The sequence below is a fragment of the Hylaeus volcanicus genome, chromosome 2, assembly GCF_026283585.1.
Source record: "Hylaeus volcanicus isolate JK05 chromosome 2, UHH_iyHylVolc1.0_haploid, whole genome shotgun sequence".
Taxonomy (NCBI): Eukaryota; Metazoa; Arthropoda; class Insecta; order Hymenoptera; family Colletidae; genus Hylaeus; species Hylaeus volcanicus.
The window spans coordinates 22492984-22507795 of NC_071977.1; the positions used below are offsets into that span (position 1 = coordinate 22492984).

The window sequence follows — 14812 nt, forward strand, 5'->3', positions numbered from 1 at the left end:
AATTCATTTGGTAATATCAAAACTATTATTTAATTTAGTCAAACTTCTTTAACAGACATAGAGGGTACGAATATTTATGAGACTGGCTGTATATCACAGAAGTAATCAGTTTCACGTTTTTCTCTTTTAATGTGTCCCCCTTCTTTTAATGTCTCATTAATTATAGGGTGATAACAACGACGGTTTAGTAAACAGCGGAAAGAACGATAGCCCGTGTCTCCCGAACAGTGCATATTATGCACCAGATTGCAAAGTGCATGGAGAACGAGGCTCGCGGCTGGCTGCCCCCGAATGCACGTTCTCCTTCATCCTGTGTTCGTCCTGGGGGCTTCGTTGCATGCGCCGCGACACTGAAAGATACCCTGTGGATACGGCGTACCGGTGCTCGAGTTAACATCCCATGAGAAGTCGCCTTCCTTTGCCCCCGTCCACACCGGACCCCTCGCGTCTCCCACCTCCATTTTCTTTCCCCTGTTCCTGGTTTCTGCTGTCTGCCCGCGCCCCGACCCCCCTCCCGTTTTGTCTCTATTATTCAAGTAACTCGTCGCAGCTAGGAGGACTATGCGAAAGAACGCACCCGTTCTCTTTGAGCCTTCTGCATAAAAGAAACTCGGTACTTAGGCGAATCGAGGCAGCAGCGCGAGATCAAACATACCGCGGGGTCTCCATGGCGCGGCTTGTCTTTGGATTTTAACGCGCCACCGAGACCCGCGCCGACACCAAAGCGAGAATTAGACTGCTTAATGGCTGCGAAAGTATAGATGAATTACTGGGGAATGCAAACACAAGGAGAGCTTGAGGTTTAAGTCGAGGGAAAGGCTTATTTCTTATTTTTGACTCTTGGAGACGCGGAGACTCCGTATCAGGTGGACTTTGATATCTTCTTGAAGGAATGATCCTACAACCATGCTTGCTTTCTTAGAAGCTGGTACGCCACAGCTTTTCTTGGGACAACTTAGTCTTCTAGGTGAGATCTTCGACAAAGTCATTCTCAAAAGCTTCACTGCACCTCGATTTCAGTATCTTAAAAAGAGAACAGGCTGACTTTTAAACAGATCATTTTACAGTTCTTTGAGCTCTCTGGCTTCGAAGAGAGATCGTGATTTCTCGTGAAGAGAACAATTTGATTTAAGAATGTACTATCCGCCCCTCCCATACTCAACAATAAGGAGTCAAATGTGAATACGAAATGTAGGGTACGGAATTGGTCATGTAGGTAAAGCTATGGATTCGAGGATCGTGGGTTCGAATCTCCGTGCCCTATTTTTCGTTTAGACTACTGCAAAAATTGATTATCTCACAATTCCTGAATTCTTCGGACAATAAAATATCAGGCGTAAAAGTAATAGCATTTCAGATCAGGTCACACAACGAAATGACTCTTTTGGAAATTTAGTGTCCTGTACTCAACTAAGACTGATATGGTAGTACCTTCGCAATTCGAACTTCTCATTGTGTAGGATCTATCATGGTCTACAAAGCGCAGATTTCGTTCCCCCAAAACTCATAGTCACGATTCCGGAAGCTTCACAGTAAATATCTCAAAATTATCCTGGTCGAGACCAGGAACTATTCCACTGTGGAACTTCACTATGAAGCCAGCGTAGAATACATCGCGAAATATGTGCACAACCTCGCGAACCATTCAAACTCTATTATTCTAGGCAACTATAACTTCAATGGAATTCCCCTTATGATGAGATTCAAAACACCCAGACTGCTCCTCATCCCTAAATCCAAATTTACTTCTATACCACGTTTAAGAGTTGAGAAGTTCTTTTGATGCTCGTTGTGCTGACGTCAGCACTCTCGTTTATGACTCGAAGGTTCTGCAATGGAGTTCCTGTCAGAGCTAGAAGATGGTTCTAAACAGGTGCAACGTTTACGATGCACATTTCTAAGAAATGTTTCTTCAGGAAGACTGAATCCTAGAAGAACTAAAAAGAGTATTTGAATCGACAGTCGTAATTAGAGTCGAGAGAGTTGAAGTCTATTTTACTTGTACAGCTATAGGCCTGAAGCAAGTGGAGATCACATATGCACTCTCCTGCTCCAAGAAAATGGCCTCTGGCGACGCCGGTAAATTGAGTCACTCTTTTAGAATTGCAGACCGTAGGCCCATTTTATTTCATGGTACAGTCTCAAACCTTAGACCCTCCAGGATTAATGAGGCGTAAAACCTCCTGTCTACAATTTCGAAAGAGTGATGCATTCTTATGTGTCACCAGGGGTCATCTCCTTGGACCAGAGTTATGTGAAAATTTCTACTCTGATTAGATTTTGTTTATAGACTATTGGAAATTGCATAAGTAAACATTTATTGTGGTATTCATTTTTCAAATTTAGTTTCTTTGACACTCAACTTTCAGAATGAACTTTTTTAGTTGTCAGTGAAAAGCACTGTCGCCTATATATACGTGACGTGGCGATCAACGTGTTAATTTTTCTTTCTTTTCCCCATAAATCAGTCAAACGTACGCATGACGGCGTTAATAAGCTAACCATAACCAAAAGGTACTTATCTGATTCTTACGAACTGTTATGTAGGAATGTCTAACATTCCCATCGCAGCCGCAGGGGCGTTCAACCGCGATAACGTGTCTCTGATGAGCCCTATGGTACCAGCACGATTAGACGCGTTCCTAACGCAACAACGTTCGCTCATTCCGCGTTAAAAGCGTTTCAAACCTTTCCCCCGGGCAGAGAATTACCAGAGAACTTCCCTTCAAGTTCCTTACGTGCGAGATTAATCGCTGATCATCTCCCATCCACGCTAGCACATGTTTGTGTTTACGTTCGCGCCCGAAGCCCGAACACGCTTGATTACACGCGAGCCCATGATAACAGATCACCTGCCGCTCCGTTCACGCTAATACTGGCCAATATCCTCCGCGTTGGCGCACAGAAGCTGCTGGCGTTTTCTGTGGTCCACTTCCGTGACCTCTGCAGGAGCCTTCCTATTGGAGCTCTCGATGCCCTTTGCTTCCATCGAATCGAATTAATCTTAGCCTCGCGTGATTCTTCCTTAGGACTCGTGACGAGTGGCAGTCGTTTCTCTCGTTCAATCACCCGTGACCTCGATTTCCCCAATTCAGTCGTGGATTTCAGTTCAACTTCAATTAGGTAGCTGTTGTTCGCGCTGTCTCGTTTCGAGCGGATCCCAAGAGTTCTGTGACGGAGTGCGGAAGCGTCTTCGGGATTATGCAGCCCCGAACACCGCGTAGATTTAAGGATTACGGAGTTTCGAAGATCCTGAAGGGTGTAACGTGCTCCGAGCTGGAGGTTCGAGTTTTGTCTTGTTGCAATTCACCTTTCAGGCTTATGCAGGAGTTTTGGTGGATGTCTGTGGAGCTTTGAGTCGGTCGCTAAAATTGATGTAGTTTTTTATTGAATAGAGGCAGTATTTGGAACACGATCTTGTGGGGTGACCTATTATTGTAAGGGTGGTACAATCTCGATTATGTTGAAAGTCTTGTCGGTTTCCTTAAATTTGGTATTTTAACTCATTGTTCACCGGTCACGAGTAAACTCGTGTTTGCACTTGCACTATCTATTTCAATTTATGAAACCCAGGGCGATAAATACAGTTTATCGTAGTTTATTTAGATTGTTTGAATTTCACATTCAATTACGAAATAATAGACATGAATTCGCTTCTGTGTAAAATTGCCAGTCAACAATCTGTTAACCCTTAGAAGCCTGATCTTCCAAATTAAATTTAAAAAAATATCAATGTATCTATCATTTGAACAATTTTGACAGCTGACGTTTATTTGTTTAACTTTTGTTCACAACAACAAAAATATGATTTATCCCGTGAAATGAAATTTTGTCGTCGTCTGCTTCGTTTCGATTAAACGTACACGATTGTCTCTCGACGTCCCTGTAAATGTATTTTGTGCTACGTCTACCCACCATTCGCAAAAGTTGTATTACTCGCGACGGTTTAGGTCTGGAGTGTTGATAGATCGCCGCGGGGATATTAACGTATCATTACCGGTTCACGGGCCTTTAACAGAGAACTGGAGGGGGTGGGAAGCACGAAGATGGAGGATTGGTAGTTACGGTGGCCACCAGGTAGTTTGCTTGTCGCTGTTCCCCAGAATACACACGGACTAGACGATGTGCATCGTAATTATATGGAAACAGCCTCTCGTGCCTCTCATCCTTTGTCTCTGTGTCCTCTCCGTCGTTCTCCCACTCTTTCGTGCGTGTCTCTACCAACCCCTGTCTCTCTCTGTCTCATTGTTACAAGGCGAATCCTTTCAGGCGTCTGTAGTCATCGATGTACTGGCTCCCTGTTTGCACAGGCCGGGAAACGCAAACGGTGCAAAATCTGCGGACAGCCAGTGATCTAGGCATGCTGCAAAGCGTACACGACGGCACACAGAGCGCTAACGAGATCGTTTGTTACGAGATCGAACGTTTCGTTGAGAGGCCCGAAACGAGAGGTGAAAGTTTAATAACAGCGTTGGATCACGCTGGTATTAAATCGCAACGATGTAAGTTAACGAACTTAGTCGTTCGAATACTATTTTTATTCCGTGGAAGTTTCGACAGGGCAGAATTAACGTCTAAATGGTCGTTCGAAGGGTTAAGGAAATGTTTAGGTAAACAATTTATCAGGGGTTGACGCAAGTTTCCGTGGAAGGGAAACTGGGTTCCGTTCGTCCAGCAGTTTCTCGGTCGTTCCTTCCCCTTTAACTTTAACTTCCGTTTCGTAACCTTCTTGAACCTGCACCGCTCACGCCGATTCATCGATCCCCCTTGTCGCTTGTGAACCTAACTAGTTCATTATCCGACGCGAAGTTAACTCCGCGATGTAGACGAGGGGACGGCCATTACATAGCCCCGTGTTCCCGTACGTATCCGTTTATTTCGTCGACGCTGGAAAATATTTCTCTCGAGGATCCGTACGAAACCGACATTTTCCAAGACACTCCTCGGCCGGTAAACTTTATTCATTAAAAGCGGGGCAATAAAATTTTTTATTCAATCGGACCGTTTAAAGGTATTCTCTGCGTTCGCTCGCCGTTACGCACCGCAACAACGAAGTTGAACGTTCGAATTGAATGTAATATGCGAAAGGGGGGGTTGTTAACTCGCGTATTCAATTTCCATTTTCCGAGACGAAGCTTTTCCATCGGCGTACGCGACTTTTCCGCCTTCTGGGGTTTTGCTTTGTTGGTCTCGACGTTTCTTGAAACTTGTGTCTCATCGGAGAGTAAACGTATTTCAACGTACAGCCGTGCATTTTGTGCTTTACAATGTTCCTTTGTGAATTGATGTCTCGCGGAAGTTTACAAATATCGTTTAGACGTTTCTTCGTCTTACATTTTGAATAAGTTGATATTTTTTCATTTTCTTTAACCCTGCAGTGCGCATTGATGGACGTATGGATCGATCGAATTTTTCTTTGATATTTTATTGCACAACAGCTTAAACAACAACTTATGCGCTGTTCCTAACAGAAATAAGACATCTACGTTGTAAAAGGGTCACAGCACCGTTGAAGATAATTATTTTTAAGACAAATGTGACAGTCCCCATCAGAATTATTGGGATAGAGTGTTATTCGTGTTTGCTCCGATTTGAAAAATTGCGTACTGTAGAGTTAAAATTCAACGTCCCTCATCTCTTTTTAAATGGATCAACCGTCGCGTAAAATTAATAAAATCTCCTCGAAGATCATTACATAGTTTGACATTATTTTGCTGTTGTAAAAATCCATTGTTTGATCCAACAAAAATTTATCCACAGAGATACATTCTCCATGTTTGAAAAAAAAAAAATAGAAGTTCTTATCTGTCATAGTTGCAGAGATAAAAATTCCGCGCCAAGACAGTTCTCATAAAAATCGTTAAAGACAGCAGACTTTGAGAACCTATAATTTATAAACAATTACGAAACTATAAAAATGATGACTTAAACTACCCTTAATGTCACACGAATCACAACATACTTAAATATCATCGATATCCCTAACACCACAGTTCCAAAAGTAACCGAATTTAACTTTAAATAGCCCTTACGCATGCTTTGCAATGACAGTACCAAGTACCAAAGGAAGATTAATCGTCATTCAGGAGGGATGTCGCGTAATCGCAGTAGATTCTCATACTGTGCGCGTGTTCGTTGAGAAAAACCGGCTCGGTGAACTGTGTCCAGACGAGTCTGTCTGTTTTCTTTCCCTGCGTGGAAGACACGCGCGATGTGTGACGCGCCTGTAAAATTAGTTAGGAAGCTAATTGCAGCACCACCTCGTTTTAATTCCATTATACGGGCCGCGTCGTGTAGATGCAAATTTTCCTTCCCCGTCGTCCGCCTCATCTGACCCCCGACGACATGTCTCTGTCCCGCTTAACCCCGCCTAACATCATACGCCGTTTCCTCTCGTTCGCCGCCGAGAGAGAACTTTCCGAATTATCTTGTAACGAGAGACGATGTCAACGTTCCCAATTACCAAAGGGACGACTGTAAGACCCTGTGCATACACTATCGGCGCATCAACGGATATATACGTCCCGAACGTTCTGTATTTTCTCCGAGTTCGAGCGTCGAAGCGGACGACAACTGAAATCGAGAACTTCGAGACTTTGGTGTGCGGGACACTGAAGCGTAGAAGGAATTTCGAAAACGATGGTGGTGCTGCGTTGAATCGAAAGCGTCTTGACGTCCGAGTCGAATAAACCTCTTTAAGGTAGAATTTTTCATTGAGAACCCATATTTTTTAGCGGTTTTGGATTATTTGGTGATCAATATACTTAATTGATTCATTAGCCTTGAGTATTGATTCTGTTGGAAAACAGAACATATACAGTGCGGAGATGAGAAGTTGGCAAGTGGATCTGATTGGTCTTCTGTATTATACTACAGAATTTTATATCGCAGTATAAATTATAATATACTTAATTGATTCATTAGCCTTGAGTATTTATTCTGATGGAAAACAGAACATGTACAGTGCGGAGATGAGAAGTTGGCAAGTGGATCTGATTGGTCTTCTATATTATACTAAAGAATTCTACATACCAGTATAGATTATAATACACAATTCTAGAATATAATTCTAGAATAGAATTTTAGTTTATAATATTATTAACCAGACCCCTAACAATTCCCAATTCCCAATTCCCTAACAATATAAAGAGTATCTCACAATTCTACACGCTGTATCGTAATTTCCCTCTAGCCTTGCACCGTTTCAATAACTCTGTTTCTTTGTTTCAGGTAAGTCGCGCTAAAGTTCACTCACACCTCGGCGACCGTTACTGTAAGTAGCAAATTAGGCTTATTACGCTGTTAGACATTATATCGGAGAGAAATTCCGTTGCCCTCCTCCCCCATTTATCGAGGCACCCAAGCCCCGTTCCGGCGAATAAAGTTGTAGGGCGGAAAAAGCAAAAAAAAGTGAAACCCACCGAGGAGAATTCATTATGACTTAACAACCTTATCGGTAACCTAGTAGCTCCTGTCACTCGGTAAAAGCGCCACTAAACCAGGCTATCGATATAATCGTTTCCTCTGCTTAATTAGTGACTGGGAGACGGTGGCGCTCAACAGCCAGGCTATTAATTATAAATGTCCAAGTCCCGCGGGAGGAAGGCGCCAAGTTCGTGCCGCATTGTGCCCCAGATTTCGAATCAATTTGTTATCGAGGCGTTGCCCCGGAAACTTCGTAATCCCCCTCTAGCTTTGTAAAGTGTTTCCACGGTTCTCGAAAAATTCGTCGCCACGGAAAGTTGTTGTTGACGCGAGAGAGTCGACGAGTCGTGAGAGACGTTTGCCTAATTGTTTGCCAAAGCGAATGCGGACTCCGTTGGTGTTTGACTTACCCAAACCGAAGCCTGGAATCGTAAGTTAATTATCGCCTGGCGGCAGTTTCGTTAGGGGTAACCCGTTCTCAAAGTGCTCGCGCGCAAATAAATGCGTCGGCGATGGCGCTGTCCGAGAATTCGAGGGGGGGGGGGGGGGGGGGACGCGAGTTGTTTGAAATTCGAAGCGAGACAAACACGGACTTTCGCGGCGGGGAGAATTCGACTGACAAGGCGAAGCTTAGGTAACTCACCCTGGGATTTCGATGCCAATTTTTTTTTGGTTATTCTCGAGGCGAAAAAAAGAGATACGTATCCCGGCGTTTGATTGAATACGCCTTAGTATCGGAGTAATAAATTTGTGAAAATTGAAATTTTTTTACTGGTCGTCGATGGTTAGGTTCTAACAATATTTTAACCCTTGGAATTCTTGTAACGAGTTTAGAGTAGAATTTTTCCTTGGAGGAACTAGGTATTCACAAGAACAGTAAGTCCCATAAATATTCGTACCCTTTATGTATATTGAAGAAATTTGTTTAAATTAAACGGTAGATTTGATGTTTCCAAGTGTATGTTTGTATAAATATATGTATAAGCTTATTCATATACATATTTATAACGAAAGATTCAATTGGTAATATCAAAAGTATTATTTAATTTAGTTAAACTTCTTCGATAGACATAAAGGTTATGAATATTTATGGGATTGACTGTACGTATAAAGTATTACCGTGTTGGGGTAGCCATACAATTTTTTCTCTTAATTAAAACAGAGTTGAAGACTGTTGTACATTTGGTCTGATTGGTACCGGTATAATCTCCTTAATTGTACTACAGAAATAAATAAATCATACGACTTCGCATTTGGTACGTAATGTTCTTTTAATTCTGTTCGAATCTTTTCATCCCCGATACATTTATATTTACCATCCAGCCACTTGCTTTCAGCTTAAAGGGTTAATCGTGTTTTGATCGTCGGGAATCCAAGCCCGTAGGAATCGTGAAATTTAAGTATCACGCGAACGGGCCATTATCGCCGTTGAATTTCGTTATCCGGGGGCGTGCATTATCGCGACTAGTTTCCTCGGCGCGACTCCCGTCAGCGCAGTTTACTTTTACTCGTCTCCCTTTAAAAGCCGCGTCTCGTTGTCTGGCCTTTGCTTAATTGCGCGGAATTCTCTCTCTCTCTCTCTCTCTCTCTCTCTCTCTCTCTCTCTCTCTCTCTGTCGGTCCTCGCTCGGCGCACGACGGAAAACCGGGGAAAATGGGTTCGCGTACGCCCGCCCCCGTAGAAATCTAATGACTGCGCTATCTATGTGCATATTTCTTACATAATTACCCGCGTAAAGTACACTCCTCGAAACCCCACGGCTGTACCAACAGCTTGCGTTTATACCGTCAGACTGAGATATTTATGCGCATTAATCTTGCCTTTTCATCGGGTTTCATTAATGCAGCCACTCGCCAGTGATAACGTACCTTTAATATCCCGCCGCGAGTTAACTGCACGCCTAAGCTACAACGGAAACAACGATTTTCCACGCGATCCTAACGATCGAGCACCGGATTCTTCGCGGATCGCTCTGTCCTTGAGGCTGGCAACGCATTCTTGCATGGGAATGCCGCTTTACTACGAGTCGGACCCGTTTTGGTCAATTTGCACTTTGTTATCGCGTCCCTGACTGCATAATTATTCAGCAGAACAATTTTTAATGCGACGACGATCGCCTTGCCGGCCTTGTTTCTCGTTCGTTTTTCTCGATGCGTCTGTGAATACCTGCTTACTTTTGTCTTTCTAAGTCAAACTTGGGAGAGGTTTTGATGCTTTGGTACTGAAGTAGAGCGATTCCTAATTTTATTCCATAAAAAATGGGAGCGAGTGTTAGGTAGGTGTCACATCAAGGTATATTAATTTCGTATATTGAGGACTGTACTGTGCTTCCTCTCTGGTAGATTTTATCCTGTCACTGTGATATCCTGTCTATTTTGAAAAAGAAGGTTATCAATTTATTTAAGTCGAGTTATTCTCGTCATAATAATAAAGCGGCGAGGTTATGTCCTCTCCAAAATTAATCGCTTTTAAAATATTCAATCACCTAAGTATCATACCAACGATCCTCAAACTGCTCTATACAAGTTTCCTGCTCTCTCAAGAACCAATAGGCAGTCCTAACTCTAGATGTACACCTCAACCATGCTTCGAAACCTCTATTTTAATCTAATTATAAACTCTGAATCGTCGATGACGCGCCAGCGTTCATCGATTAATTCCTGGAGGGTTGGAAGCGTTCACGGGCAACGTTGATCGGCATTATTGAATTCAGCGTCGACAGGAAACGGATAGATGTCTGGTTCGCAAACTTCACCACATACTGGGTGTACTTTCGCGGTAATTACCGAAGAGGGGGCGCTCGAGAAAAATCAGACCCCGGCAAGTTCGTCGTGACTGTTCGAATTCGAATGTCACCGCAGAAATTCGATTTCAGATCCGACGTGGAAACGTACATAACGAGTCTGGGAACTATCAGAGGCTGGTCGCGCCCCCTTCCCCGCGTACGGTAGTCAAACTTCGTTTAATGGCGTAATTCGTCGAATAATTAGCGTTCGCTGCGAGAAGTCGCAGAAATCGAATCGGGGTTCCACCCCCGCTGGCGCTGGCGCTGGCTGCGGGCTGAAAGGAACCGTGCGAGCCTCGAGATCATGGTTGGGTGGGGAATGTACCGCTCTTGGAGGACCTGCAGACTGCCGAGGGTAGTAGATTTACCTTTTAGGGTGTTCTGGCCTCTAGGAAACTGGTTCCGGTTCTTTGATTTTTACACGTTTCTCAGGTGAGGATTAAAACTTTCATAAACGCGTAAAAATTGAAGTTTTCTAAAAATTCTCAACGGCCTCCACTGTATCGTACCCTCCTACGCTCGTTCCATCGACTACAACTTCTCCTCCTCCACGGTTCGATCAATCGATACGGCCGATAACGCGCGTGTCGTCGCGATCGATGCACTTTCCATGTGCGCGGCGAGGACGCGTAGACGACTCGAAGCACCTGTTTGTGCGATGCAAACAAAATCGCGCGGGAGGGGGGCGCACACAAAACACCGCGGACAGACGCCGACGAGGCTTTGATGAGAATCCTTCGGTGATTTAACGACACACACGAGAGCCATACACACCGAGAGGAATCTAATTTATTTCCTCCTTTGTGAACGGGCACCGGGAAAGGAAGAGGAATCGCGGTTTTCAAAGCGAAAAAGCTTTCCAATCTCTCGAGGCAAAGGAGTTCGGAGCAAACAAGGGATTTACCGCGATGGACGTCGATGGAAACGCGGATGGCATCGACCGTTGGGGACAGAGGTGACCGTCGGCTATGCTTGTTTTCGACTCGTACCCTCGTCTGGGAATCTCTTTGACCGGAACGCCGTATTTCGTTCGATGTGCTCCGTTTGATACGCGCGGACTTTGCTGGAAATCGCGACACGCCCGCAGGCTGCCGGGCCTCTCGTGCCTCGGCTAAATAATGGCACCCACATTTCGTCCCCCGCGACGCCACACTTGTTCCCAACAGATCCCGACCATGTGGGAACGAGTCCTCGTTTTTTTCCTGGCCCGCTCGAAAAAACTAGACGAGCCTTCGAGATTCTGGAAAGATTCGTCGGTTACGACTTCAGGCTTCTAACGGATGAAACATGTTTCCTCCTCGATCATTAACGATGCACGAACGACGAGGTCGGGATTTTTTTTTGGAGAGGGCAGACGATGAATGGGAGAATTTTTGTGAAACTTTTATTTCAAGTCTATGTTCATTGAAGAAAGTTTAATAGGTAGGTTTGATGTTTGCAATTAAATTTTTCATTATAAAAATATACATGTGTAATGTTTATTCATGTACATATTTAGAATGAAACATTTATTTGGAAACATCAAACCTATCGTTTAATTGAGACGAATTCTCGTAATAGACGCAGATAGTACGAATGTTTATGGGACTGACTGTATTTATCAGGCATGGATATTTATGAGATATTTCCGTGTGTTCTACGCTTCGATAACTCTGTTGCATGGAAAGTTAGTTTTCCTATGCAAATATTACTTTGGATTTCTGATTGCGCAAATATTTTACTATTTTTATTTGTACGTGTGAAAAATAATTTTCGTAACTTCACACTGTTATTAGTACATCTCTTATGTTTGCTTTAAAGAAATATTTATTCGCTCCTACTCATTCAATTATTCAAATCTTTATGCCAATCATCAGACTCGAAAGGATCACATTTAATGTTTACCTGTAATTTTACCTGTGAAGAATAATTTTTGTAACTTCACACTGTCATTAGTACATCTCCTATGTTTGCTTTAAAGAAATATTTATTCGCTCCTACTCATTCAATTATTCAAATCTTTATGCCAATCATCGGACTCGAAAGGATCACATTTAATGAAATCTTCTTGTTTACTTATAATTTTGAAATCATCGTGCCTTTCTACCTACAGTCAGTTCCATAAATATTCATATCCTCTGTATCTATCGAAGACATTTGTCTAAATTATATGACAGGTTTGATGTTTCCAAATAAATTTCTAAATGTTCTAAACAAATGTTTCATTATAAATATGCAAAGTTTATTGCAAAGTGTATCATTTAATTTCGACAAATTCCTGTATCTACACAGACCATCTCGAACCATAATTTTCTTACATTTCCCAGCTAATAAACGAATATTCCATCGGCAGATTTTCCTTTCACCGCGACTACCATATCCAGCAGACATTATCTACGCGTCGAAACGCGTTCTCGGATGGCACAGGTCGCGCGGGAAGTCGAAATCAGAATTCCTCTCGCGGTTGACCGTACGCCGGGTGTTTCTCTGCTTTGGCCATTCGCCAGATTTTTCCCGTAGGGATCGCGAGGCTCGATCGTCTCGGAGAATTCACGACGTCCCTACCGCGTCGCGAAACACCGTCTGTCTGGTTTCGTTACACGTTCGATGTCTCTCGCGCGTCGAGGGTGGGTCCTCTCCATCCATTTCAAAGCTAAAATTATGCACCGCGCCCCCGAGTCGGCCCTTCGATAATATTAGGCGGCTAATTTGCAATTCGCTGCTATCTGGGAAAGCGCGTTTGATCCTATTCGGCCTCCCATTGGCCCGCGGTGTCCGCCTCACAGTGGCGTCGTGGATGCCCCCGCGCGAAGTGAATCCTTCACCCGAGGGAGGATATTCATCGTGCGAAAGGGGTAGCAGGGGATGGTTGAACTTTGACCGTGGAGTCGGCGGAAGGAAACGGCTGGCGCGAGGGATGCCACGCGGAGGGAGAGATTTATGCTGATCAGAAATTATAGACTGGGCCCGCGGTTGGTCCGCTCCGTAACCTCTTCGCGCCGCATTAAACCCCTACCCGTGGCATCCCCTCAACGTTCCCCCTTCTCGTTCAATCATCTCGTCCCGATGCGGTGACCAAAACTCGTTGCTTTATTCAAAGGGAGAACCGAGCCGTTTAATGTCCCGAAAAGCCGTATTTTCGCCGTTGTAATTTACGGCCGATACGAAATTCGTGGCCATGGAGCATAAGGGGTGGCTGGAAAGAGTGGAGAAAATTCGACGGATTTGCATTGATTTCGACGAGTAATTCTCGTCGATTTTTCTCGGTGGAACGCGTTTATGAACGCTCGAAAACAGTCGACAATTGGAAGTGTTCAATATTTCGCTAAATAAAATACGCATCAACCGCATTTTTCTTTATTATTTTATTACGCAACAGCATAAACGACAACTTATACGCTGTTCCTAACAGATGTAAGATGTCTACGTCTACTGGAGTCTACGATTACACGACGTCTGAAAAATGTACAGAGTCATACCGTTGTTTTCCTGCAGTTCCGCTTTTTGGGAATTCCCCGACATTCGTCTTCAGCGCGACGATAAACAAAATTTTCGCCGCTCAGGTATGACCCAGTCATAAAACTTAGGTTCGAACTCAGCTGTTTTGGTCACTATTAACCCGAAGATCTCGGACCAAAGAAAACGGAACTTTCAAATTACAACGTTTTCTTTCGCAAAAATCAGGAAGAAATTCTCTGGCATTCACTGGATATCGTTAGATCCTATCGCGCGAATTTCGCCGATACATTCCTAGGACGCTGAGGGGAGGAAGGGGTGTGTTGGAAGTTGTCCGAAAGATTGTAATTCTTCACGGAGCGCCGGCTCAATAAACGTCTCCGATCGGCAGCCGCATCGTTTATTAGTTTTACGGCCATCGTTCCTCTCCGTGTCTCTGGAATAATAGGGGGGCCAAGACGGCTACAACGAACCGTCTACCGAGATTTATTCCAGCCTATAAGTCTCGTTGCGTACACGATCGTCGCGGTTGGGCTTCCGTGGGCCATCTTCGAGACCCGACCTGGAAGTGGTCGTATCCCCGTTGAACGTTTAAAGAAGCTGCTATAAAACGAGTCGCCGTAGGTGGCGTCTACCGTCGAGCAAGCAGTTTATTGTTTTTACCACGGGGGCGGCTGCTTGATCAACGCGCCAGCCCGTTAGACGCTCTGGGAGCTCTCGTAACCGGTGAAAAAGTAGCGTTCCCCGGGTGTGTTCAGCGCCGCGTTTGTTTAGCCATTCGCGAGCACTTTGGGCTGCTCGTTCCGAGGATGGCTCGAGGAAACGTTTATTTTCGTCGGCTGGTACTTCCTCCGGATGATCAAATTGTTGCGCCTCGAAATGCGTTGATGTCGTGGGAAAGGAAAGGAGGGTGTCGATGGAACTCTGCATTCGGCAGATGGGATCGATATTTGGTTGAGTGTGTCGAGAGTGACAGGATATCGACCATAGTGTTGACTCTATGGACAGGTGGGGGGTTGGAACTCGAATGTCACTCTTCTAGAATAGTAGAAACTGAAGAAAATTTGTTCGTGGTCGTGGCATTCTAGTGCGAAGAGAGTTTTATAACTTAACCCTTTACACTCCAAAGGCCACCTGTACTGCCCAGGCACTTGAAGGCGTTCTACT

The 14812-nt window shown here is 44.2% G+C and overlaps 2 protein-coding genes across 5 annotated transcripts in view; one reads left to right on the top strand and one right to left on the bottom strand.

Annotated features, from left to right (window-relative positions):
- Window positions 1–14812, top strand: part of LOC128885019 (E3 ubiquitin-protein ligase MYCBP2) — a 279219-nt gene that overhangs the window by 72241 nt on the left and 192166 nt on the right. The gene's annotated exons all lie outside the window — the stretch shown is intronic.
- The window catches only part of LOC128885024 (uncharacterized), a 136499-nt gene that overhangs the window by 61896 nt on the left and 59791 nt on the right, over window positions 1–14812 (bottom strand). The window lies entirely within an intron of this gene.